At 31.6% G+C, this 17002-nt stretch overlaps 1 long non-coding RNA gene across 1 annotated transcript; it reads right to left on the bottom strand.

Annotated features, from left to right (window-relative positions):
* Positions 1-264: 264 nt before the first annotated feature.
* On the bottom strand, positions 265-6501 carry LOC111211292. Its single transcript, XR_007327687.1, has 5 exons — positions 4750-6501; positions 4285-4650; positions 4127-4204; positions 4001-4051; positions 265-3938 (listed from the first exon to the last, which is right to left on the bottom strand). It is a non-coding gene; the product is annotated as an uncharacterized LOC111211292 (long non-coding RNA).
* Between the last annotated feature and the right edge of the window lie 10501 nt (positions 6502-17002).

The raw sequence follows: 17002 nt of genomic DNA, 5'->3' as shown, positions 1-17002 counted from the left end.
TTCTAGTCAAAACGACTAGAGGTAGTTCAAGCAAAAACAAATGCCAATAGGCAATAATAACCCAAAACAAGTGGGCAAAAAGCATAAAACAGAGCAGGAGGAAATCAAAAGTGAAACCATCCTCATGATGATCATCTGCCCAAGTATAGCGATTTTAGGAGAGCTAAGATGCCTCTTTGGAAAGAGAAGCAACGAGCCATTTCAGTCCCAACCTTGTAAGTTGTAACATACGAACATTTTGGTGTAATCAATTAAAATTTTACCAAAAAAGAAAACATGATGCAGCACCATTACAATATCCAGCCAAATTTTATTTAGCTTCCGCTCTAATAATCCTTATATTATGTCATGTTCGATAATAGTAATACATGTGACCTTTTATATTATATAATATCAACAACAAAGGAACCGTATAATGGAAATACGTTATTTAACAAAACAGTGATAAATTGATAATAATGTTGGCAAAATAATGATAACGATAATGATGATGGAAATACATGGCATGTTATTTGGTTGTGATGATATCAAAACATAACAATCTAAGTCACAACTTGTAAGTTTAGCACAAAGACAAGATGTCAATAAGAAAACGTAAAGACAAAATTAGTAACTTTACAAAAAGAAAAATTCTATAAAAATTCTCTTACTAAATTTCAATTTCGTTAAAAATTTTGAGAAATGGTCTTAGATAACTCTATACCAACTTTTTCTTCTCATTCTAGATTTTAAGGCCCAAAACCTCAAAAATGTTTCATTTAATATGGACATTTATCATTTTACCCATTTCTTTCTCTAATTATATTTTTTTTCTAAAAATTGAAATCACAAAATCGACGGCGACAACTTGCCTCATCTCCGGCGTAGATCATCTCGGCCGTCATTATCTCCGGCGTCAATCATCTCGGACGTCATTATCTCCGGCGTTGATCATCTCGTCCGTCATCATCTTCGGCGCCGCTCATCTCCATCGCCATCATCACCACTTTAATCATCTCCACCTTCACTCCGCAATCGAGATAAGCGTGTTTGCTATTTGTGTGAAAAGTCAATTCTGAAAATGTCTCTCAAACTAGTAGACTACGAGTCCCTCAACGGAGACGTGACGAAATTTCAGTATACAATCAGAGGTTCTCTCTTCATCAGAAAGCTTATTCTTTTTCTTGATTTTCCGAAGTCAAAAGGGTGTTGTTATCTTCACAGTTCCAAGTCTATTCTCTGTGATTTTCATCACTTTCTCTCATTGTTTATATCACTGTTTTTCTCGTGACACATGTAAGAAGATTGGTTTGGTTTGCTAGAAGGATCCTTAAAGTGGTGTTGTTAAAGTGCAGATTTTTCAATACTACACTCTCTAAACTTGTTTTGAAATTAACAAACTTAGTAGATTCATTGTTGGGTTTGTGGATATCGAAGCATATTTTTTCAGGTGAGAATCAGGTCAATGCCGGTTCCGTCCCGATTCCGGTGAGTGGGAGTTCTGATCAGTTCTTGGTCCTACCGGAAACAAGCTTCAGAGGAAACTACCAGAGATGAAACTGAAAAAGAAGAAGAAGAAGAACATGAAGTCAAAATATGAGAAAACAAAGAAGCTAGATACTCCGGCTTCACCAACTACAAAACTTAAGCAAAGGAAAACCCAAAAAAGGAAGAAGCTTTTTGTTGCTCAGCCTCGCTCTCAAGAAATAACAGTGAGTAGAACTGTTGATGCAGAAGCTTCTTTATTGGTTAAGAGACATGGTTAATGGCAGGTAAGGGCAATGCTGATCTTTAACCCAGAAACCCGACTGGTCAGTGTCTCAGTGAAGCTAACTTAAGAGAGATATTACAATTCTATTGTGAGGAGAGATTAGTTCTTTTTAGAGACGAAGTGTATCAGCAGAACATATACAAAAATGAGAGACCCTCATCAGCTCCAAAAAAGTAATCATTTTTCTTTGTGACCATTATTATTCTATGGAACACATGTGAGATCAATACTTTGTCTTTAAAATATTTTGATGGATATCTTAGATAACATATATGCCTTATAATAGTATCACATGATTTTCTTGATAAAATTCTTAAGAATGCTTCAAGATAGCTGAAGCTTCTGATACTCTCAAAACTTCATTGATGTTTCTACACTAACTGATGTAGTTTTATACATCGTTTAAACTTTGCTAGACAGAAATACACTAATATATATTTCTGGAAATCCATCCAAAAATTTACAATCCAACGTCTATAACATTTTTTTTTTGGTTTTTATGAAGTCATCCAAAATACGTAAAATGTGTTCTTGTATGAGTTTGTTGTGGATAAGAACAGGACTGCATCGTTTATTAATTTAGAAGAAGATCTTCAATATGAAGATTTGTTGAAGATGGTTTCTGAAAATTTCTTTATTCAAGTGGAAGACATTACCTGGAGCTATGAGATTTCTTTAAAGTTGAAAAGCACAATTGAAGATGTTCCCCAACTTCCATTGGAAACACTCGCTAACTAAGAAGTTTCATCAGAAAGATTAGAGTATTTGAAAGAATCTGTCGGTTGTGTATAAAGGTTTTTGCTTTATATCAACAAATATAAAAATGCACTATTCTGGATAGCTTTCCTAATTATGTATTAAACCTTCTAAAAACATTGAATCTTGCAGGTTCTTCATGATTCAGCTAGCTCTAACAAGCAAACTAGAGATACATGGTTTTCTCCAATTCTTTTGAATTCTATTCTAAATTTTGGTTCTACTGTACAGAGAGAACAACATGTACATTGTTTCAAATCTCTTTATGTGTTTGTTTGATTTTCTTCTTTATTATACTATTCATGATAGCCTTCCTAATCTTGTACTAATCCTTCCTAAACAAATTGAATTTTGCGACTCTTCCTTGTCAAGGTATCTCTGCAGTTCCTCTTAATCCTAATCCGGATTTTAGTCATGTCCATATTGTACTTTCACCAACCACGAGAGAAGATGGCGCTCTTAAGGTGAATAATTATTTTAAGAGCAAGGGAGAGTTAATGTTTAGGATGAAGAAATGGGCTTTAGAGTGGAAGTTTGAGTACAAGATTTTCTATTCTAACAAGTCAAGAGTTGTATTGCGGTGTGTTGGTGACAATTGCTCGTTGAGAATGCGTGCCACTAAACTGCTTGTTCAGATTTTTTTTGTGGTTAAGAAATATGTGCATGAGCATAAATGTGATACAACACATAGAAATACGAACCACACACTAGCATCTGCAAAAGGTAGGTACTCGGTTCAGCTATTGGAAAGTAAAAAATTTTGCGTCTGATTTGGAGTAAAAAACCAGAGTCTCAGTACTCGGTTGAGCTATTATAGAGGCAGGTGTCTCATTCATTGCCTCTGTTCCCATCTGCAAAGAAAATCAGGAAGGGAATCATGAACACGTACAAAAGCTTCCAAAAATTACTTGAAAACTCCAAGATTTTGAGCATGTACCTGCTGTGTCTGATTTAGAGTAAAACTGGAGTCTCAGTACTCGGTTGAGCTATTGGAGAGGCAGATGTCTTATTCGTTGCCTCTGTTCCCATCTGCAAAAAAAAAAATCAAGAAGGGGATCATTAACACGTACAAAAGCTTATCAGTAACACGTACAAAAGCTTTCAAATATTACTTGTGTTTACCTTTTTATTGTTTGGCGAAATGATCACAATCAAAGGCTCTGTATCATCCTGGAAAAAAACATGTTCATAATTCTATAGGCTCTGTAGTATCCATGAAAAACATGTTTATAATGATATAAATAACAATAGTTTCTCTTCCAAAATACATTCAACTATAATTTCAGAATAAATCTTATGTCATTGTCAAGATTTTCTTCTGCTTGATTCGGCTGGGATGGCATCTCATCCGATGGCTCTCTCTCTTTCTCTCTCTCTCTCCCTCTCTCTGACGAAAAAAAAATTGGTACTTGCTGCAACAATCAGGAAGGCCCTGTATATGTACAAAACCAACCTAAATAAATTGAAAATTCCAAAAGTAAAAAACAAGCATACTTGTTGTGTCACTTTAGGTGGAAGAACTTGAGATCCAGTCTGTGTCTCAGCCTATAAAACAAAAGAAAACTGTAAGAGGTTTATGTAGAAAATAACAAGCCATTTTTACTAAAGATATTTTCTTACATCAGCATTCTGATTTTGATCAAGAATTGGTGTGGACATTGTAGGGGCATGTGGGTTATCCAAAGCTTGTGTATTTTCCTATAAAAAGAAATAAAAAAATTTAAGTTGTAGTTATGAAAAAGTTTCTACATTTATATATTAAACGAACTTGTGTTTACCTTTTCATTGTTTGTTGAAATGATCTCAGTCAAAAACTCTATAGTATCCTGGAAAAACATATTCATAATGATATAGATACCAATAGTTCTTCTTCTAAAATACATTCAACTATAATTTAAGAATACATTTGACCTCATCGTCAAGATTTTCTTTTGCTTGATTCGGCTTGGATGGCGTCTCATATGATGGCTCCACCTCGTTCTGTAAAACTCAGGAAGGCGATCATGAACACGTACAAAATCTTCCAAAAATTACTTGAAAACTTCAATATTTTGAGCATATAGCTCTTGCGTCTGATTTGGAGTAAAAACTAGAGTCTCAATACTCGGTTGAGCTATTGGAGAGGCAGGTGTCTCATTCATTGACTATGTTCCCATATGCAAAAAAAAATCAGGAAGGGGGTCATGAACACGTTCAAAAGCTTCCAAAAATTACTTGAAAACTCCAAGATTTTGAGCATGTACCTGTTGCGTCTGATTTGGAATAAAAAATGGAGTCTCAGTACTCGGTTGAGCTATGGAAAGGCAAGTTTCTCATTTGTTGCCTCTGTTTCCATATGCAAAAAAAAATCAGGAAGGAGATCATGAACACGTACAAAAGCATACAAAAATTACTTGTGTTTACCTTTTTATTGTTTGGCGAAATGATAACAGTCAAAGGCTCTGTAGCATCCTGGAAAAACATGTTTATAATGATGTAAGTACCAATATTTTATTTTTATTGTTTGAATGTTGGTTTATTGACAATCTTTCTTTTGGTTCTGAACCAATAGGGTACTTCAGCCCAGGCAGTGCTAGTTTGAGAGGTAATGAATCTCTCATCTTGTTACTCTCTCATCTTGTTACTATCCTGCGTAACCAAGCAAAAAAAAAAAAAATCAAATTTGTTACCATCAGATTTTTGGGAAAGCTTTCCTGAAACTACACAAATCCTTCCTGAAATTTTTAAAACACAACACAGTTTCACAAGCACAAGCAACAAGAGACTAACAATGTCATAAGCAAATTCATGAGCCTACTAAAGATATCAACATGCGTAAAAAGTTTAAAATTTGTTAACATCGGATTTTCGGGAAAGCTTTCCTAAAACTACCCAAATTCTTCCTGAAAGTTAAAAAACACTAGACAGTTTCACAAGCACAAGCAAACATACGTAAACCAAACAACTAAAAATACCACACAGCTGGTTCTCGAAAATAGCATCTGATGTAACTCAACTATATCTGGCAAACAACATAGTCGAAGGTACCAACTAAGCAGCCTTTGATTTGAGCTCCAAGAACTTCCAAGCCCCTTTCCCTCGCTGGCAACAAACGCAACAGAGCTTTCTCTTTACCAGAACAACTTCTCGGGTAATGATGTTTCTCTTCAGCTACAAACAGTACCAATCAGTTTAATGAGGCACATTACACTTGCGAATAACAAGAACAAGAAAAAGCAATAATTTTCATGTGTGTTCTTAACAAGAAAAAGATACAATTTTTAGAGGAACAAGAGAACTAATACATCGACACACACATGTTTGAAACGATATCATATCACGCAATCAGACTTAAAAAAATTCGAATCTGAGAGAAATAAATCATTGGTCAAAACAAACTAGGAACATCAAAGATTCAAAATGGCTTACCAAAAAGCAAGGTCACGAACTCAACTTCTTCGGTAAGCCAATTGATTCTGTAAATGAAGCTTCATGAGATTCCTTCTTTGTAATTCTGATTATGTTCTCTCTGTTGGATTTGAACAACAAAAACAAGTTCAAATCTATTATCAGAAGAACAACAAATCGAAACCCCTAATTTTCAATTCAAAAACACTAAGAAGAGAAAATTCTTAAATTTTCAATCAAAACCCCTGATTTCGATTTTGAAGAGAAAACATTCAGAACTTACATCTATAGATTCCTATTTTGATTGTAAAGACTGTGACATAGTGGTTCGATTTGTCTCCGGCGTATCGATGGCAGACGTCGTAACCGTCGAGCGATAGAGAACGTTGACAAGCTAGATAAGACGAGTTTTTTTTCGTTTCTTTTTGTTTTGTTTGATATATTATTAATTGAGGGTATTAAAGTCTTTTGAACAGTTAATGAAGGTTATTTAAGTGATCTTCCATTTCAAAGTCTATTTTTGAGACAAAAACTCAAAAGAATCTATTTAGGAGAAGTGCCCTAATTTTTTTTATATCCAAAATTTTTCTACCTAGTTTAATACTCAAACTAATTATTTTCTCATTTTAATTTATTTAATTTTAAAACTGTGTTCATTTTAATATTCAACTTAAGTTTTTAATCAAAAATATTTATATGTTTCAAAGGATATTTTTAAAAAAAATCCTAACTATTTTAAGTTAGAATTTATTGTGGTTAATCTTTAAAAATTATAAGATAGTTTAGTTTTATTTCAAATTTAATTTATTTTTTGAAGTTTATAGCTAATTTATTTATTTTATTCAGAATTAAATTTTCCAAAATTTCGAAAGTTTTATCCAAAATTGTGGTTAATCTTAATAAGTGTTTTTAAATTTTAGAGAAATTTAAGTTTCGTTTAAAGATAGTAATATTTTTAATTAAAATGATTATAGTTTGAGTATTATAATGATACTGTACAAAATTATTAGTATAATTATATATTAAACTGGATAAAAAAAAATTTTGGTACTAAAAATTAACAAATTTAGTTGGATATTTTTATGGATCTAGGAGGTTTCCTGCGCCAAGCACATTAATAATAGCTTTTAAAAGTTATTTTTGTATTTATTAAATTTAAATTTAATATATATTTTAGTATTATTTTTAGATTTTAGTTTTATCAGTATGAAAAATTAAATAATTATTTTTAATATTTCTTTATTTATTTTAAAAAATTTTACTTTATATTTTCATATTTATTATAAATTAAATTTATTTATTAATTTATTTTATTTAAATAAATTAAATTTGTAACAACTAATTTAATAATTAGTTTAGTGAATCGTATAACGTTTGCTGAACAAAATAGTTTATGTCGACTATACAAGAAAAACATAATAATTTGAAAACATATTTAGTTGTCTTTACTTAAAGTTAAAGTACAACTAAAAATTTAATTATTTATGATAAAACTATAATTATCTACAATTTTTTTATAAAAATTTAAAGTTGATGTGAAACTATTTTTATATTTATAGTTATGTTATTAATTAAAAAATTTACTAATGATAATACACATAAGTTATTCTTATATTTTAAGAATCTTAGTAAAAATGTAAACTTCATAAATGACATTAAAAACATGTAAACTTCATCTATTGATAACAGATATTTCATCTAACTTAAAATATAATCATACAATTTTTCATGTATTATTTTTTAAGTTGGACAATCTTATAAGAAGTATTACATGTACAACAATAAAAATTACACCATTTAGGAAATTGATTATATGTGTTTATTTATTTTACAAGAGAATATATATATCTATCTTATTAAAACATAATCATACGATTTTCATGTATTATTTTTTAAGTTGGATTTTTTTTTGAAAAATACTAAATGTATATCAATAAAATTACTCAGTTTAGGAAATTCATTAAATGTGTTTATTTTTTATTTTTTTTTGTTTATCATGTTAATGTATGAGATTCATATTATTTTATTTTATTTTTAGTTGTGTTTTTCTATTATTTTAGAAGTAAAATGATATATTATATTTAGTTTTTAGGTTAATGGTAAAATATATTAAATGCTTAATATTATTAGTATATTTAATTAATCCAATTAAAAACACTTCAATTTTTGGATCGGTTTAAAACCAAACAAAACCAAACCATTTGAGTTGATAAAATTTTGAACAAAATGGGAAACGGGTCCTGAATTTGCCAGAAGTTACTTAAGCTTCGAGACATCGCTTGTCAATTCCTTCGCTTTGAGGTAAAAGATGGTCTTGATACTTTCTTCTGGCATGAGAACTGGCTACACTTGGGAAAACTGATTGACATCACGGGTCCTTCTGGTCCTAACTTGTTAGGAATTCCTCTTAATGTAAAAGTAGCTTATGCATTAGGCAAGGAGCGTTGGCGAGCGCATTGTTCGCATGTCAGACAGTTCCCGGCGTTGCGAAATGAAATCCTGGCACTACCTTTTGTTCCAGCCCTTGGTGACAAAGACAAATTTCTTTGGCACCATTCACAGCGAGAGTACTGCGACAGTTTCAGTGCGTCTCACACCTGGGAGCAGCTCCGACAAGTAAAGCCTAAAGTTTCTTGGGAGAGAATCATTTGGTTTGCGCAGGGCGTTCCACAATACTCTTTTATTATCTGATTAGCGATATGGAACCGGTTGTCTACAGGTTTCCGTATGAGATCATGGGGGCAAACTCAGGGTTGTATGCTTTGCGGTGAGCCAGACAAGACTCGGGATCATCTATATTTTGCCTGCCTTTACTCCTTCACAGTTTGGCTGAGAGTGGGAGGAGGACTGCTTGCAGATCAAGCCTCTCCTGACTGGACGGACACGCTTAACTTCTTGAACCTGGGAGGCCGCAACCTGATGGATCAGATACTCTTGTGTATGGTTTACTGCCTCTGGCAAGAGCGAAATACCAGGAGACATGAAGGACCTTGGATCCCACATGAGCAGACTTCAAGACTCATTATCAAAGCAGTGAAAAACAGAATATTCTCTTTGGGATACAGATTTCCACATAAGTTAATAGGTCTCTTGCGCAGATGGATTGAAGTTACTTAATTTTTTATTCTCTTTGGGTGGGTTTGTAGTTTATGCTTTCCTAGTTTCCTGCCTCAGGGTTCTACAGTATACAATTCATATTTGTAAATATGTTTTTTGTTGATCAATATATTTCAATGAATTTTTTTTTTTGAACGAAATGATTTAGATATATACTTTAGCTTGGTTTGGGTCGGATGGATCAGTTTGGCTTGATTCGGTTCGGTTTGTTTTTTCACCCACCCCTACTTCAACCTATAAACCTTATTACTATTTAAATGATATTTCTTTTACTGATAAACTATTTATACTAATACCATTTATACTTCGTTAGTAATAATTAGCTGTTAATTTTAAAGGTTTTGTTTAAGTAAAAAAATATAGAGGATTTTAACTACGGGAATACAAACTTAGACATACTCTGGATCAATAAAAAAATCAAGGTATGGTTGGTTGTTGGAAAAACTGATTTTTTTTATAAATATGAATAATCGTTCAGATAAAAATAGAATAGTTTTTGAATAAATATTTAAATGTTTGATCCAAGCTATTAACTAAACAAAACAAACCAAAAGTCACGAGAAAATAAGGAATAAATAGATTTTAGTACTGGATACAGTAGGGATGAACACAGATCGAATACTACCATAATTTTTAGTATTTGTGATTTGTTTCGTATTTAACGGATATCTAATATTCTGATTTAGTTTGCTTCGGAAAAAATTGAATATCTGTTTTTTTGGATATCCGGAAAATTTACAGATATTTGTGAATATTTACGGATATTTTACCTACTTTGTTAAATACAAGCAAAATCTAGAAAAAAATATATGAGATTGTTTTCAAATAGTATCTTTTACATAATATAAAATTAAAAAAGTAAAGATTAGTGAAACTATATGTCCATAATTTTTAACATTATTTAAAATTTTATAAAGCCTATAAGTTTAGAAAAATTGTAATTTTTTAAAAATTATATTATTTTCTTAATTTAATACTTTTATAAGTAACTTTTAAATAAAATTATATGTTAAAATAATATTTATATAAACTTATACATTTAAAATTCTGTCTTTAATTTTAGATATACATCTATTTATATAAAAGTCGGAGCAGAGCGGATATCCAATTCTAATTTTTTTAGTATTTGTGATTTGTTTTGTTTTTAACGGATATTGAATTTCAATATTTGCTTAGCTTTGAAGATTTACGGATATCTGAATTTTTCGGATCGAATCGAAAAGAATAACGAATCAAATCAAAATTTACGGATAAAATGCCCACCCTTAATTAGATACAAAAGTAAAAAAAAAAATACAAATGAATCTAATTGTCATTTACTGTCATTTTACTTTAGTGATTTTGGTCGTTGTGAGTCAAATCATTTTGTTGTTATTTTGAACGTCGTTGGTTACATCAAGAATAACAGCTGGTATAACAGCAGGTTTGATCGTGTTATTCACTTTTTGTGAATCCAGTTCACGGCAACTTCACTTCATGCCTCATGTCAGTATTAGAAAACAGCCTGGAAATGGTTGAAACAAAAACTGTTATCCACTGGCACACGAGCCAGTGGAATCAATTCTACAACTTCTTAATATAAACTGAGATATGATTAATGTATTCATCGTGCGATATGTCTTCCAAACCACATTGTATGAGATCTGGCGGAAGCACAATCAAAGAAAGCATGGAAAACAACCAATGACAGATGCCTAGCTTATGCTGGAGGATTAGCAATTTGATTTGCCACAAGATAGTAATAGCGTTACAGTTTTAGCAATATAAAAAACTATGCACCAACGCAACACAAAGTGTGAAACAGTTTTTTTCAAAAAAAATTAACAAAATGAGTGATTGGTTGGGCTTTATCTCCATACTTTAGTTTTTTTTTTTTTTTAAATCACTAAATTTTATCAATCATGTTGTATTTTATTTTAAAAAATTAAATCCTACATCAGATTTCTATTAGCTTTTACCAATCATGTTTAGCTTTATTTTTTAAGCTACAACAAAAAAAATAAAGCAAATTTTATTCTTTTGTATTTTAGGCAGAAAACCTACATCCTATTTTTATAGGCTGTAGAATCTATGAAATGAAAATAACTATCTATAATATGAAAGAAATAAAATAATCATAATAAAAACATTTATAACTATTTTAATTTAATTTTGGGTGTTTTTAAATTACTGGAATATTTTTATAACTGTAAATATTATTTGCACATCACATTTTAAATAATAGTAAACTTTGGTAATTATTAAAAATATTAATATAAATTATTTTAATTAGTAAAAATAATATATTTCATATATACGTCACGTAGTTTACATATTTTATTTTAAAATATATACAACATATATCTTACAGTTATAACAAATTTAACTATAGTAAAAATCTCTGCAGCAAAATCTATAGCAACAACTTTACAGATACAACCAACTTACCTACGACTAAAGTTTTACAGCTAAATTTTTACATCTAGAGGCGAACCAAAAATCTAGAATCACCTCCACAAGAATATGACTACAATATTAATCGGGTTTATTTCAACTGACTGACCACTTTGTTTAAGAGAGAAACTATTAAACTTTTGGGCGATTGAATTTCTTCACTTCTCTATTTACCTCCTAAGTCCTAAATCTAATATCGCCAAAGATATTTTCAAGTCTCTCTTTCATTTACTTTTGCAAAAAACGTGCATAAAACTGTTTTACAACCAACTGTAGCTACACTGAAATGTTCTAAAAGAATTGTAGGAATGTATGAAACAGAATTAGAAAAGAAGTAAGCAAAACTTAGCGGCGAGTATCAAACAACAACTTCAGGAGATCATGTATTGGTGGTCTCTTTGGCTACGGATAGAGATGAGGTAATCACATACGGTTAAGAAAACATGGAACAGCCTCGTCACCAGTCTCTTTTGAACTTCGGAACACTATATATAATTTTGAAAGGAGAGGTCAATCAACTTTATTATTAGGTAGTTACTAACCATCCTTTAGTTTAAGATAATGTCTAAGATATCCATTAAACCACCAGCTGTAGACTGTGGTGTCGTTGTACATGATAGCCGGCTTTAAACTCTGGTGTTCTTTTGTACGACAACCAGCTCTGATCCTTTGTAATGCTTGTAATCAGATATTGTATATACTATTTGTTTAAATTATAAGTTGTTTACCTAAAACACATATTTTAAAAGAAACACTGGTCGGTGTTTAACCATTTAATTAAAGAAAGAGTCACCAATAATAAATCATATTTCAAAACTTTGAAATTTTAAATTTAAAATAAATTTTACTTAACTAGTAAACTTTTTGCATTAGATTTGAAAACAAACTACATTATAAAACAAAAAGTCATCCAAAACCATTTATATATAAAAACAAAAGGAGTATATATCAACACACAATTTTAAAAAGGGAAGTTCCATAAAAATATCTAACTAAATTTCGTTAAATTTTTTAATAATTAAATTTTAACAGGTTCAATACCCAAATTTTTTTTCTCATTTTAATACATTTACTTTTAAAAATGTGCTCATTTTAATATCAAAACTATGTTTATTTTAATCAAAAATATTAATAAGTTTCAAACAAAACTAAAAAACTCTGAAATAAAAAAAAATCTTAAAACTTTCAAATTTTATTTTAAGTTTTAAGACTATTTTCCGTAAAATTTTAAAATTCAGAAAAACTTAATTCTGAATAAAATATATAAACTAGTTTTAAACTTTAGAAAACAAACTAAATTTGAAATTAAAACTAAAACGAACATTATAATTTTTCAAAGATTATCCACAATTTAATTACCGTTAATCCTAAAACTTAAAATAAAATTACGATTTTTGAAAATTTATATTTTAATTTTGGATATTTTTAAAATATCCTTTTAAAAATATTCAATTTTTTTTGACTTAAACATAGTCTGAGTATTAAAATGAGCCTAATTTTAAAAGTAAATATATTAAAATGAAAAATATAATTAATTTAAAAATTAAACCGGGTAGCAAAAAAATTTTGGATATTAAAAAGCTTGGTAAAATTTAATTGAAGTATTTTTATGAAATTTTTCTATTCTTAAAATGTTTAAAATATAAGCAGTAGAGCTTCTCTTAACTCTGTTATTTATAAACTATATTTTTTTTAACTTGTCCACCATAAACAGCAAGGCTACTAGCTAAAGAAATTATAAACCGTTAATAAAAAAACTTATAAAAATGTGCATTAACTCCAAAACATTAATATCCATTGGTCTATTTCGTGGTTTCTAAACCCAAGATACTTAATTAACGCATGAAGAGACTACACGGTGTAATTGTCATTTATGAAGAGGATGCATATCATAGAATTAGTTTTTTATTTAATCACCAGAGTAGAATATTTCAGGGAAAATTGTTTTTTTTAGACAAAAAAAAAATGATAACTATGTCACTTTAGACTAAACACATATACTTTATGTCCCATTAGGTTTATTATTGTCAAAATGGCAATAATGCCCTTAAAATTTCGTAATTAATATAATGGATAATGTGGTCGATAAAGCGAGATCGATTGATCCCTTATCAGCAGAATGATTAGATCGATCGATTCCAATCATTACGCAGAACAAAAAAACGCGGACCATATATTGATCGACCTGATCCATTTCGGTCGATCAGCAACAGTCGATTTCATACGAATCGATCGATCTCTATTTGTAGACCGATCGATCCCGTGCCCAGGTAAGTAATTGTAATCGATTTTCTGGTTTTCTTCGGTTATATCCGGTTTGATTTCCACTTGATTTGAACCGACCATACACGATTTCAAGTCTTTAAACTCGATTTTTTGGGGATGAAACCCGTTAGTTCTCATCTCCTCCACGAACAAATGGGAGAAAAACAAAGTCCCAAGTTCGTAAACCCTAACTGGCTCAATTTCACTCTGATTTGAACGATTCTTGAGCCTAAACCATACGATTTCGTGAGCTTTTTACGAATCTATCACTCATTCATTTGATCTGTAAAGGTATGAAACTCTATCTCCACTTCTAGAGTTTGAAAATACAAAAGTAAAAGGACAATTTTTTGAGTTTGTTAGGATATTTAGGCTTCAATTGTGTGTTAAGGTGATGATTAGAGACGATTTCGCACACATCCCATGCCTTAAATCGTAGTTTTAGGAATTTTAGGTTTTGTTCTTAAAAAAAATTAAAAGATTCGAAAAGTGGAATTGATACCGTGAGAATACTAATCCTTTGATGGTAGTTGTTGAATTGCATTGGTATTGACATTGGTTATTGATAGAGTATTAAGAGACATTATTTTAGTTAGCTGTGATTTTGGTTATTGATAGCTACTGTATTTTATTGTGTTCAATTTTCAGGTATGGAGTTAGAGTTGCCTAGTCGTCTATACGGTGACCTATCTTTGCGTTAATTATGGGTGTGGTGATGGGAAGGGATGAAAAGGTGAATTTCCCACATCTGTACATGAAGTTGGCGATGGATTTGGAGAAGCTTTGGAATTATCCATGGGGTATGTACTCGTTTGATTTCCTGCTGAAGCAGATTGATAAAACAATGGATAAATTAGAGCAGAAGGAAGGGTATCTGATGGAAGGATTCTTGTTTGGTTTTCAGATTTAGATAATGGAAGCTATTCTTGCTTTATGAGAGATTTGTGGCACAAATATCAGCGAAAATTTTACAGGTCCTCTGTGTGGTAATTGGATAATATGTGCAAAATGTTCTTATGAAGATATTATTGGCGTTGAGAATTTATTTCCAGAAAAGGTATGCATATATTTTTCTTATAAAAATGTTTCAATTGTCTTGTTCACTTTACTAATGATTTGATTGTTTTTCAGGGATTTTGCATTCATTTATGGAATCTCACATAGATGGAGTTGTCTTTTTGGCTACCGATTTTGCAAGGAAGGATGAGAAAAAAGATGAAAGAGTGGATCGCATTTTGGATATGATCCAAAGAAAACATGATTGAAACAATCATGTTTGGGGAGTAAAAGAAGCTACCAGCTCCAAATTTGAGGAAGCTGCCAAAGAGGAAGGAGATGATCAAGCAGCTGATACTGAGATTGGCGAGAATAGTCATGTTGCAGAGAATGTTGATGACACAGCTGATGTTTCAGGAAGAAACAAGAGAAAGCGTGCGGACCGAGGAGCAGATTCAAGGAAGAAGAAGGTGTTGTGCCAGCTAGCTGCTTCATCGAAAGGGAACATTGAAACAGATATGAAAAACTTCTTGGAGGGTCAGGTACAAGCTTTTTTTACTACTTTTGGGGAGAAATTCTGTCAGTAGTTCCGGGACAGGTTGGGGATGATTGAGACTGAGGTTACACAGCTCAGGACAGCTTCGGAGAGATACTGAGCAGTTTGAGACAGTTGTAACCGACAGGTTGGGGAAAATTGAGGCTGAGATTACACAGCTCAGGAAAACTTTAGTGGTGACTGAAATGGTTGGGAAGAGTGATCAACCAGCCGGTCCTAGCAAGACCAAAATCGTCACTGGTCCTAGCACGAGCAAAAAAGACACAGCTCCATCAAAGAAAAAGGTAACTACTAAGAGAAAGTGTTAAAGGTTGTTGGAATTTGGAAGTTTGGAACTAGGCGATGGAATGTAGATCTTTGAAGCTAGGTTGTTGGAACTTGGAACTAGGTGGTAATACGTATTTGAAACTTGATGTTTATGTCATGGCTCTATTTAATTTAATATGTATTTGGAAGCTTGTATGTGTAATATGGATTTGAAACTTGACGTTTATGTAATAGCTCTATTTAATTTAATATGTATTTGGAAGTTTGTATGCGTAATATGGATTTGAAACTTGACGTTTATGTAATGGCTCTATTTAATGTAGTATGTATTTGGAAGTTTGTATGTGTAATATGGATTTGAAATTTGACGTTTATGTAATGGCTCTATTTTGAACTTGAAGTTTGTATGTTTAATTTGTATTTGGAACTTGACATTTATGCTATGGATGTAGTTTGAAGTTGACATTTATTTTTTTTAATATCCTTTTGTGTTTGTCAACAGGCTGTAAATAACAAAGAGTTAAAGACTGTTGATTTGTGTGTCAATTTACCTGTTGAAACCTTCACTCAATCATCAGTTATTGATCTTCGTATGGGTACACAAGAGTTTTTGGAAAGTTGCATGAACCTTTCACAAGACACATTTGTTAAAGGTTTCGATCCTTTTCAAGCTAAAGTCAAAGATTCATTGGATTGGTTGGAACTTCCGAAATCATTGAAGATGCCAACGAGACGATTAGATGACCTAGATATGGAGCTATACGGCGAAGATGACCTGATCGCTGCTTGGTGTTTGTGCCTCCTGCAGATTTTAAGAGGATGCATGACTAGCAAGATACACGAGCTTATGTTATTCCTTTGTATATATCATTCTGATGATGTTCTTAGTAATTTTACTACTATCCCGAATGCAATAGGATATAAATTTTAATTTTCATCTATAGCAGTTGCAACCAGTAGCACCCCTTTGAATTTACTCTTTAAGAATGTTCCATCAACAACAATGACACGCCTCATGACCTTGCTAAAGCCTCTGATCGATTGACCAAACACTATAAACAGATATCGAAATCTACCATTGACGCCAGTCTCATAAGAGGAATGTGTATCCGGATTGGCCTCTCGAAGCATGTGCAAGTATTTTGGTATTTTCCCATAACTTTCCTCTGGAATACCTCTAACAGCGTTGACTGCATATTCACGGGAATCCCATGCTAAAGAATCAGAGATCTCACATCCATAATCATTACGCATAATCTAAACAATATCTTTCGCTTTAGGCCCTTCTTTGATACCTTCATATTTATGCATGATCAGACCGCCTATCGTTTTCGCTGAAGTTGTCTTACCGGCACTGGTTTTGAATGAAGGTGAGCATGAATGTACACCGACATACTTTTTAATAATAAAATATGTGGAGCCCTTCAAACACTCTGCTCGAGCACCCCAAAAGCACACCTTATCAGTGCATCTAA

The sequence above is a fragment of the Brassica napus genome, chromosome C8 (genome assembly GCF_020379485.1).
Source record: "Brassica napus cultivar Da-Ae chromosome C8, Da-Ae, whole genome shotgun sequence".
NCBI classification, from domain to species: Eukaryota; Viridiplantae; Streptophyta; class Magnoliopsida; order Brassicales; family Brassicaceae; genus Brassica; species Brassica napus.
The sequence above is the reverse complement of the archived record's forward strand: the minus strand, read 5'-3'. Positions and strand labels throughout refer to the sequence as shown.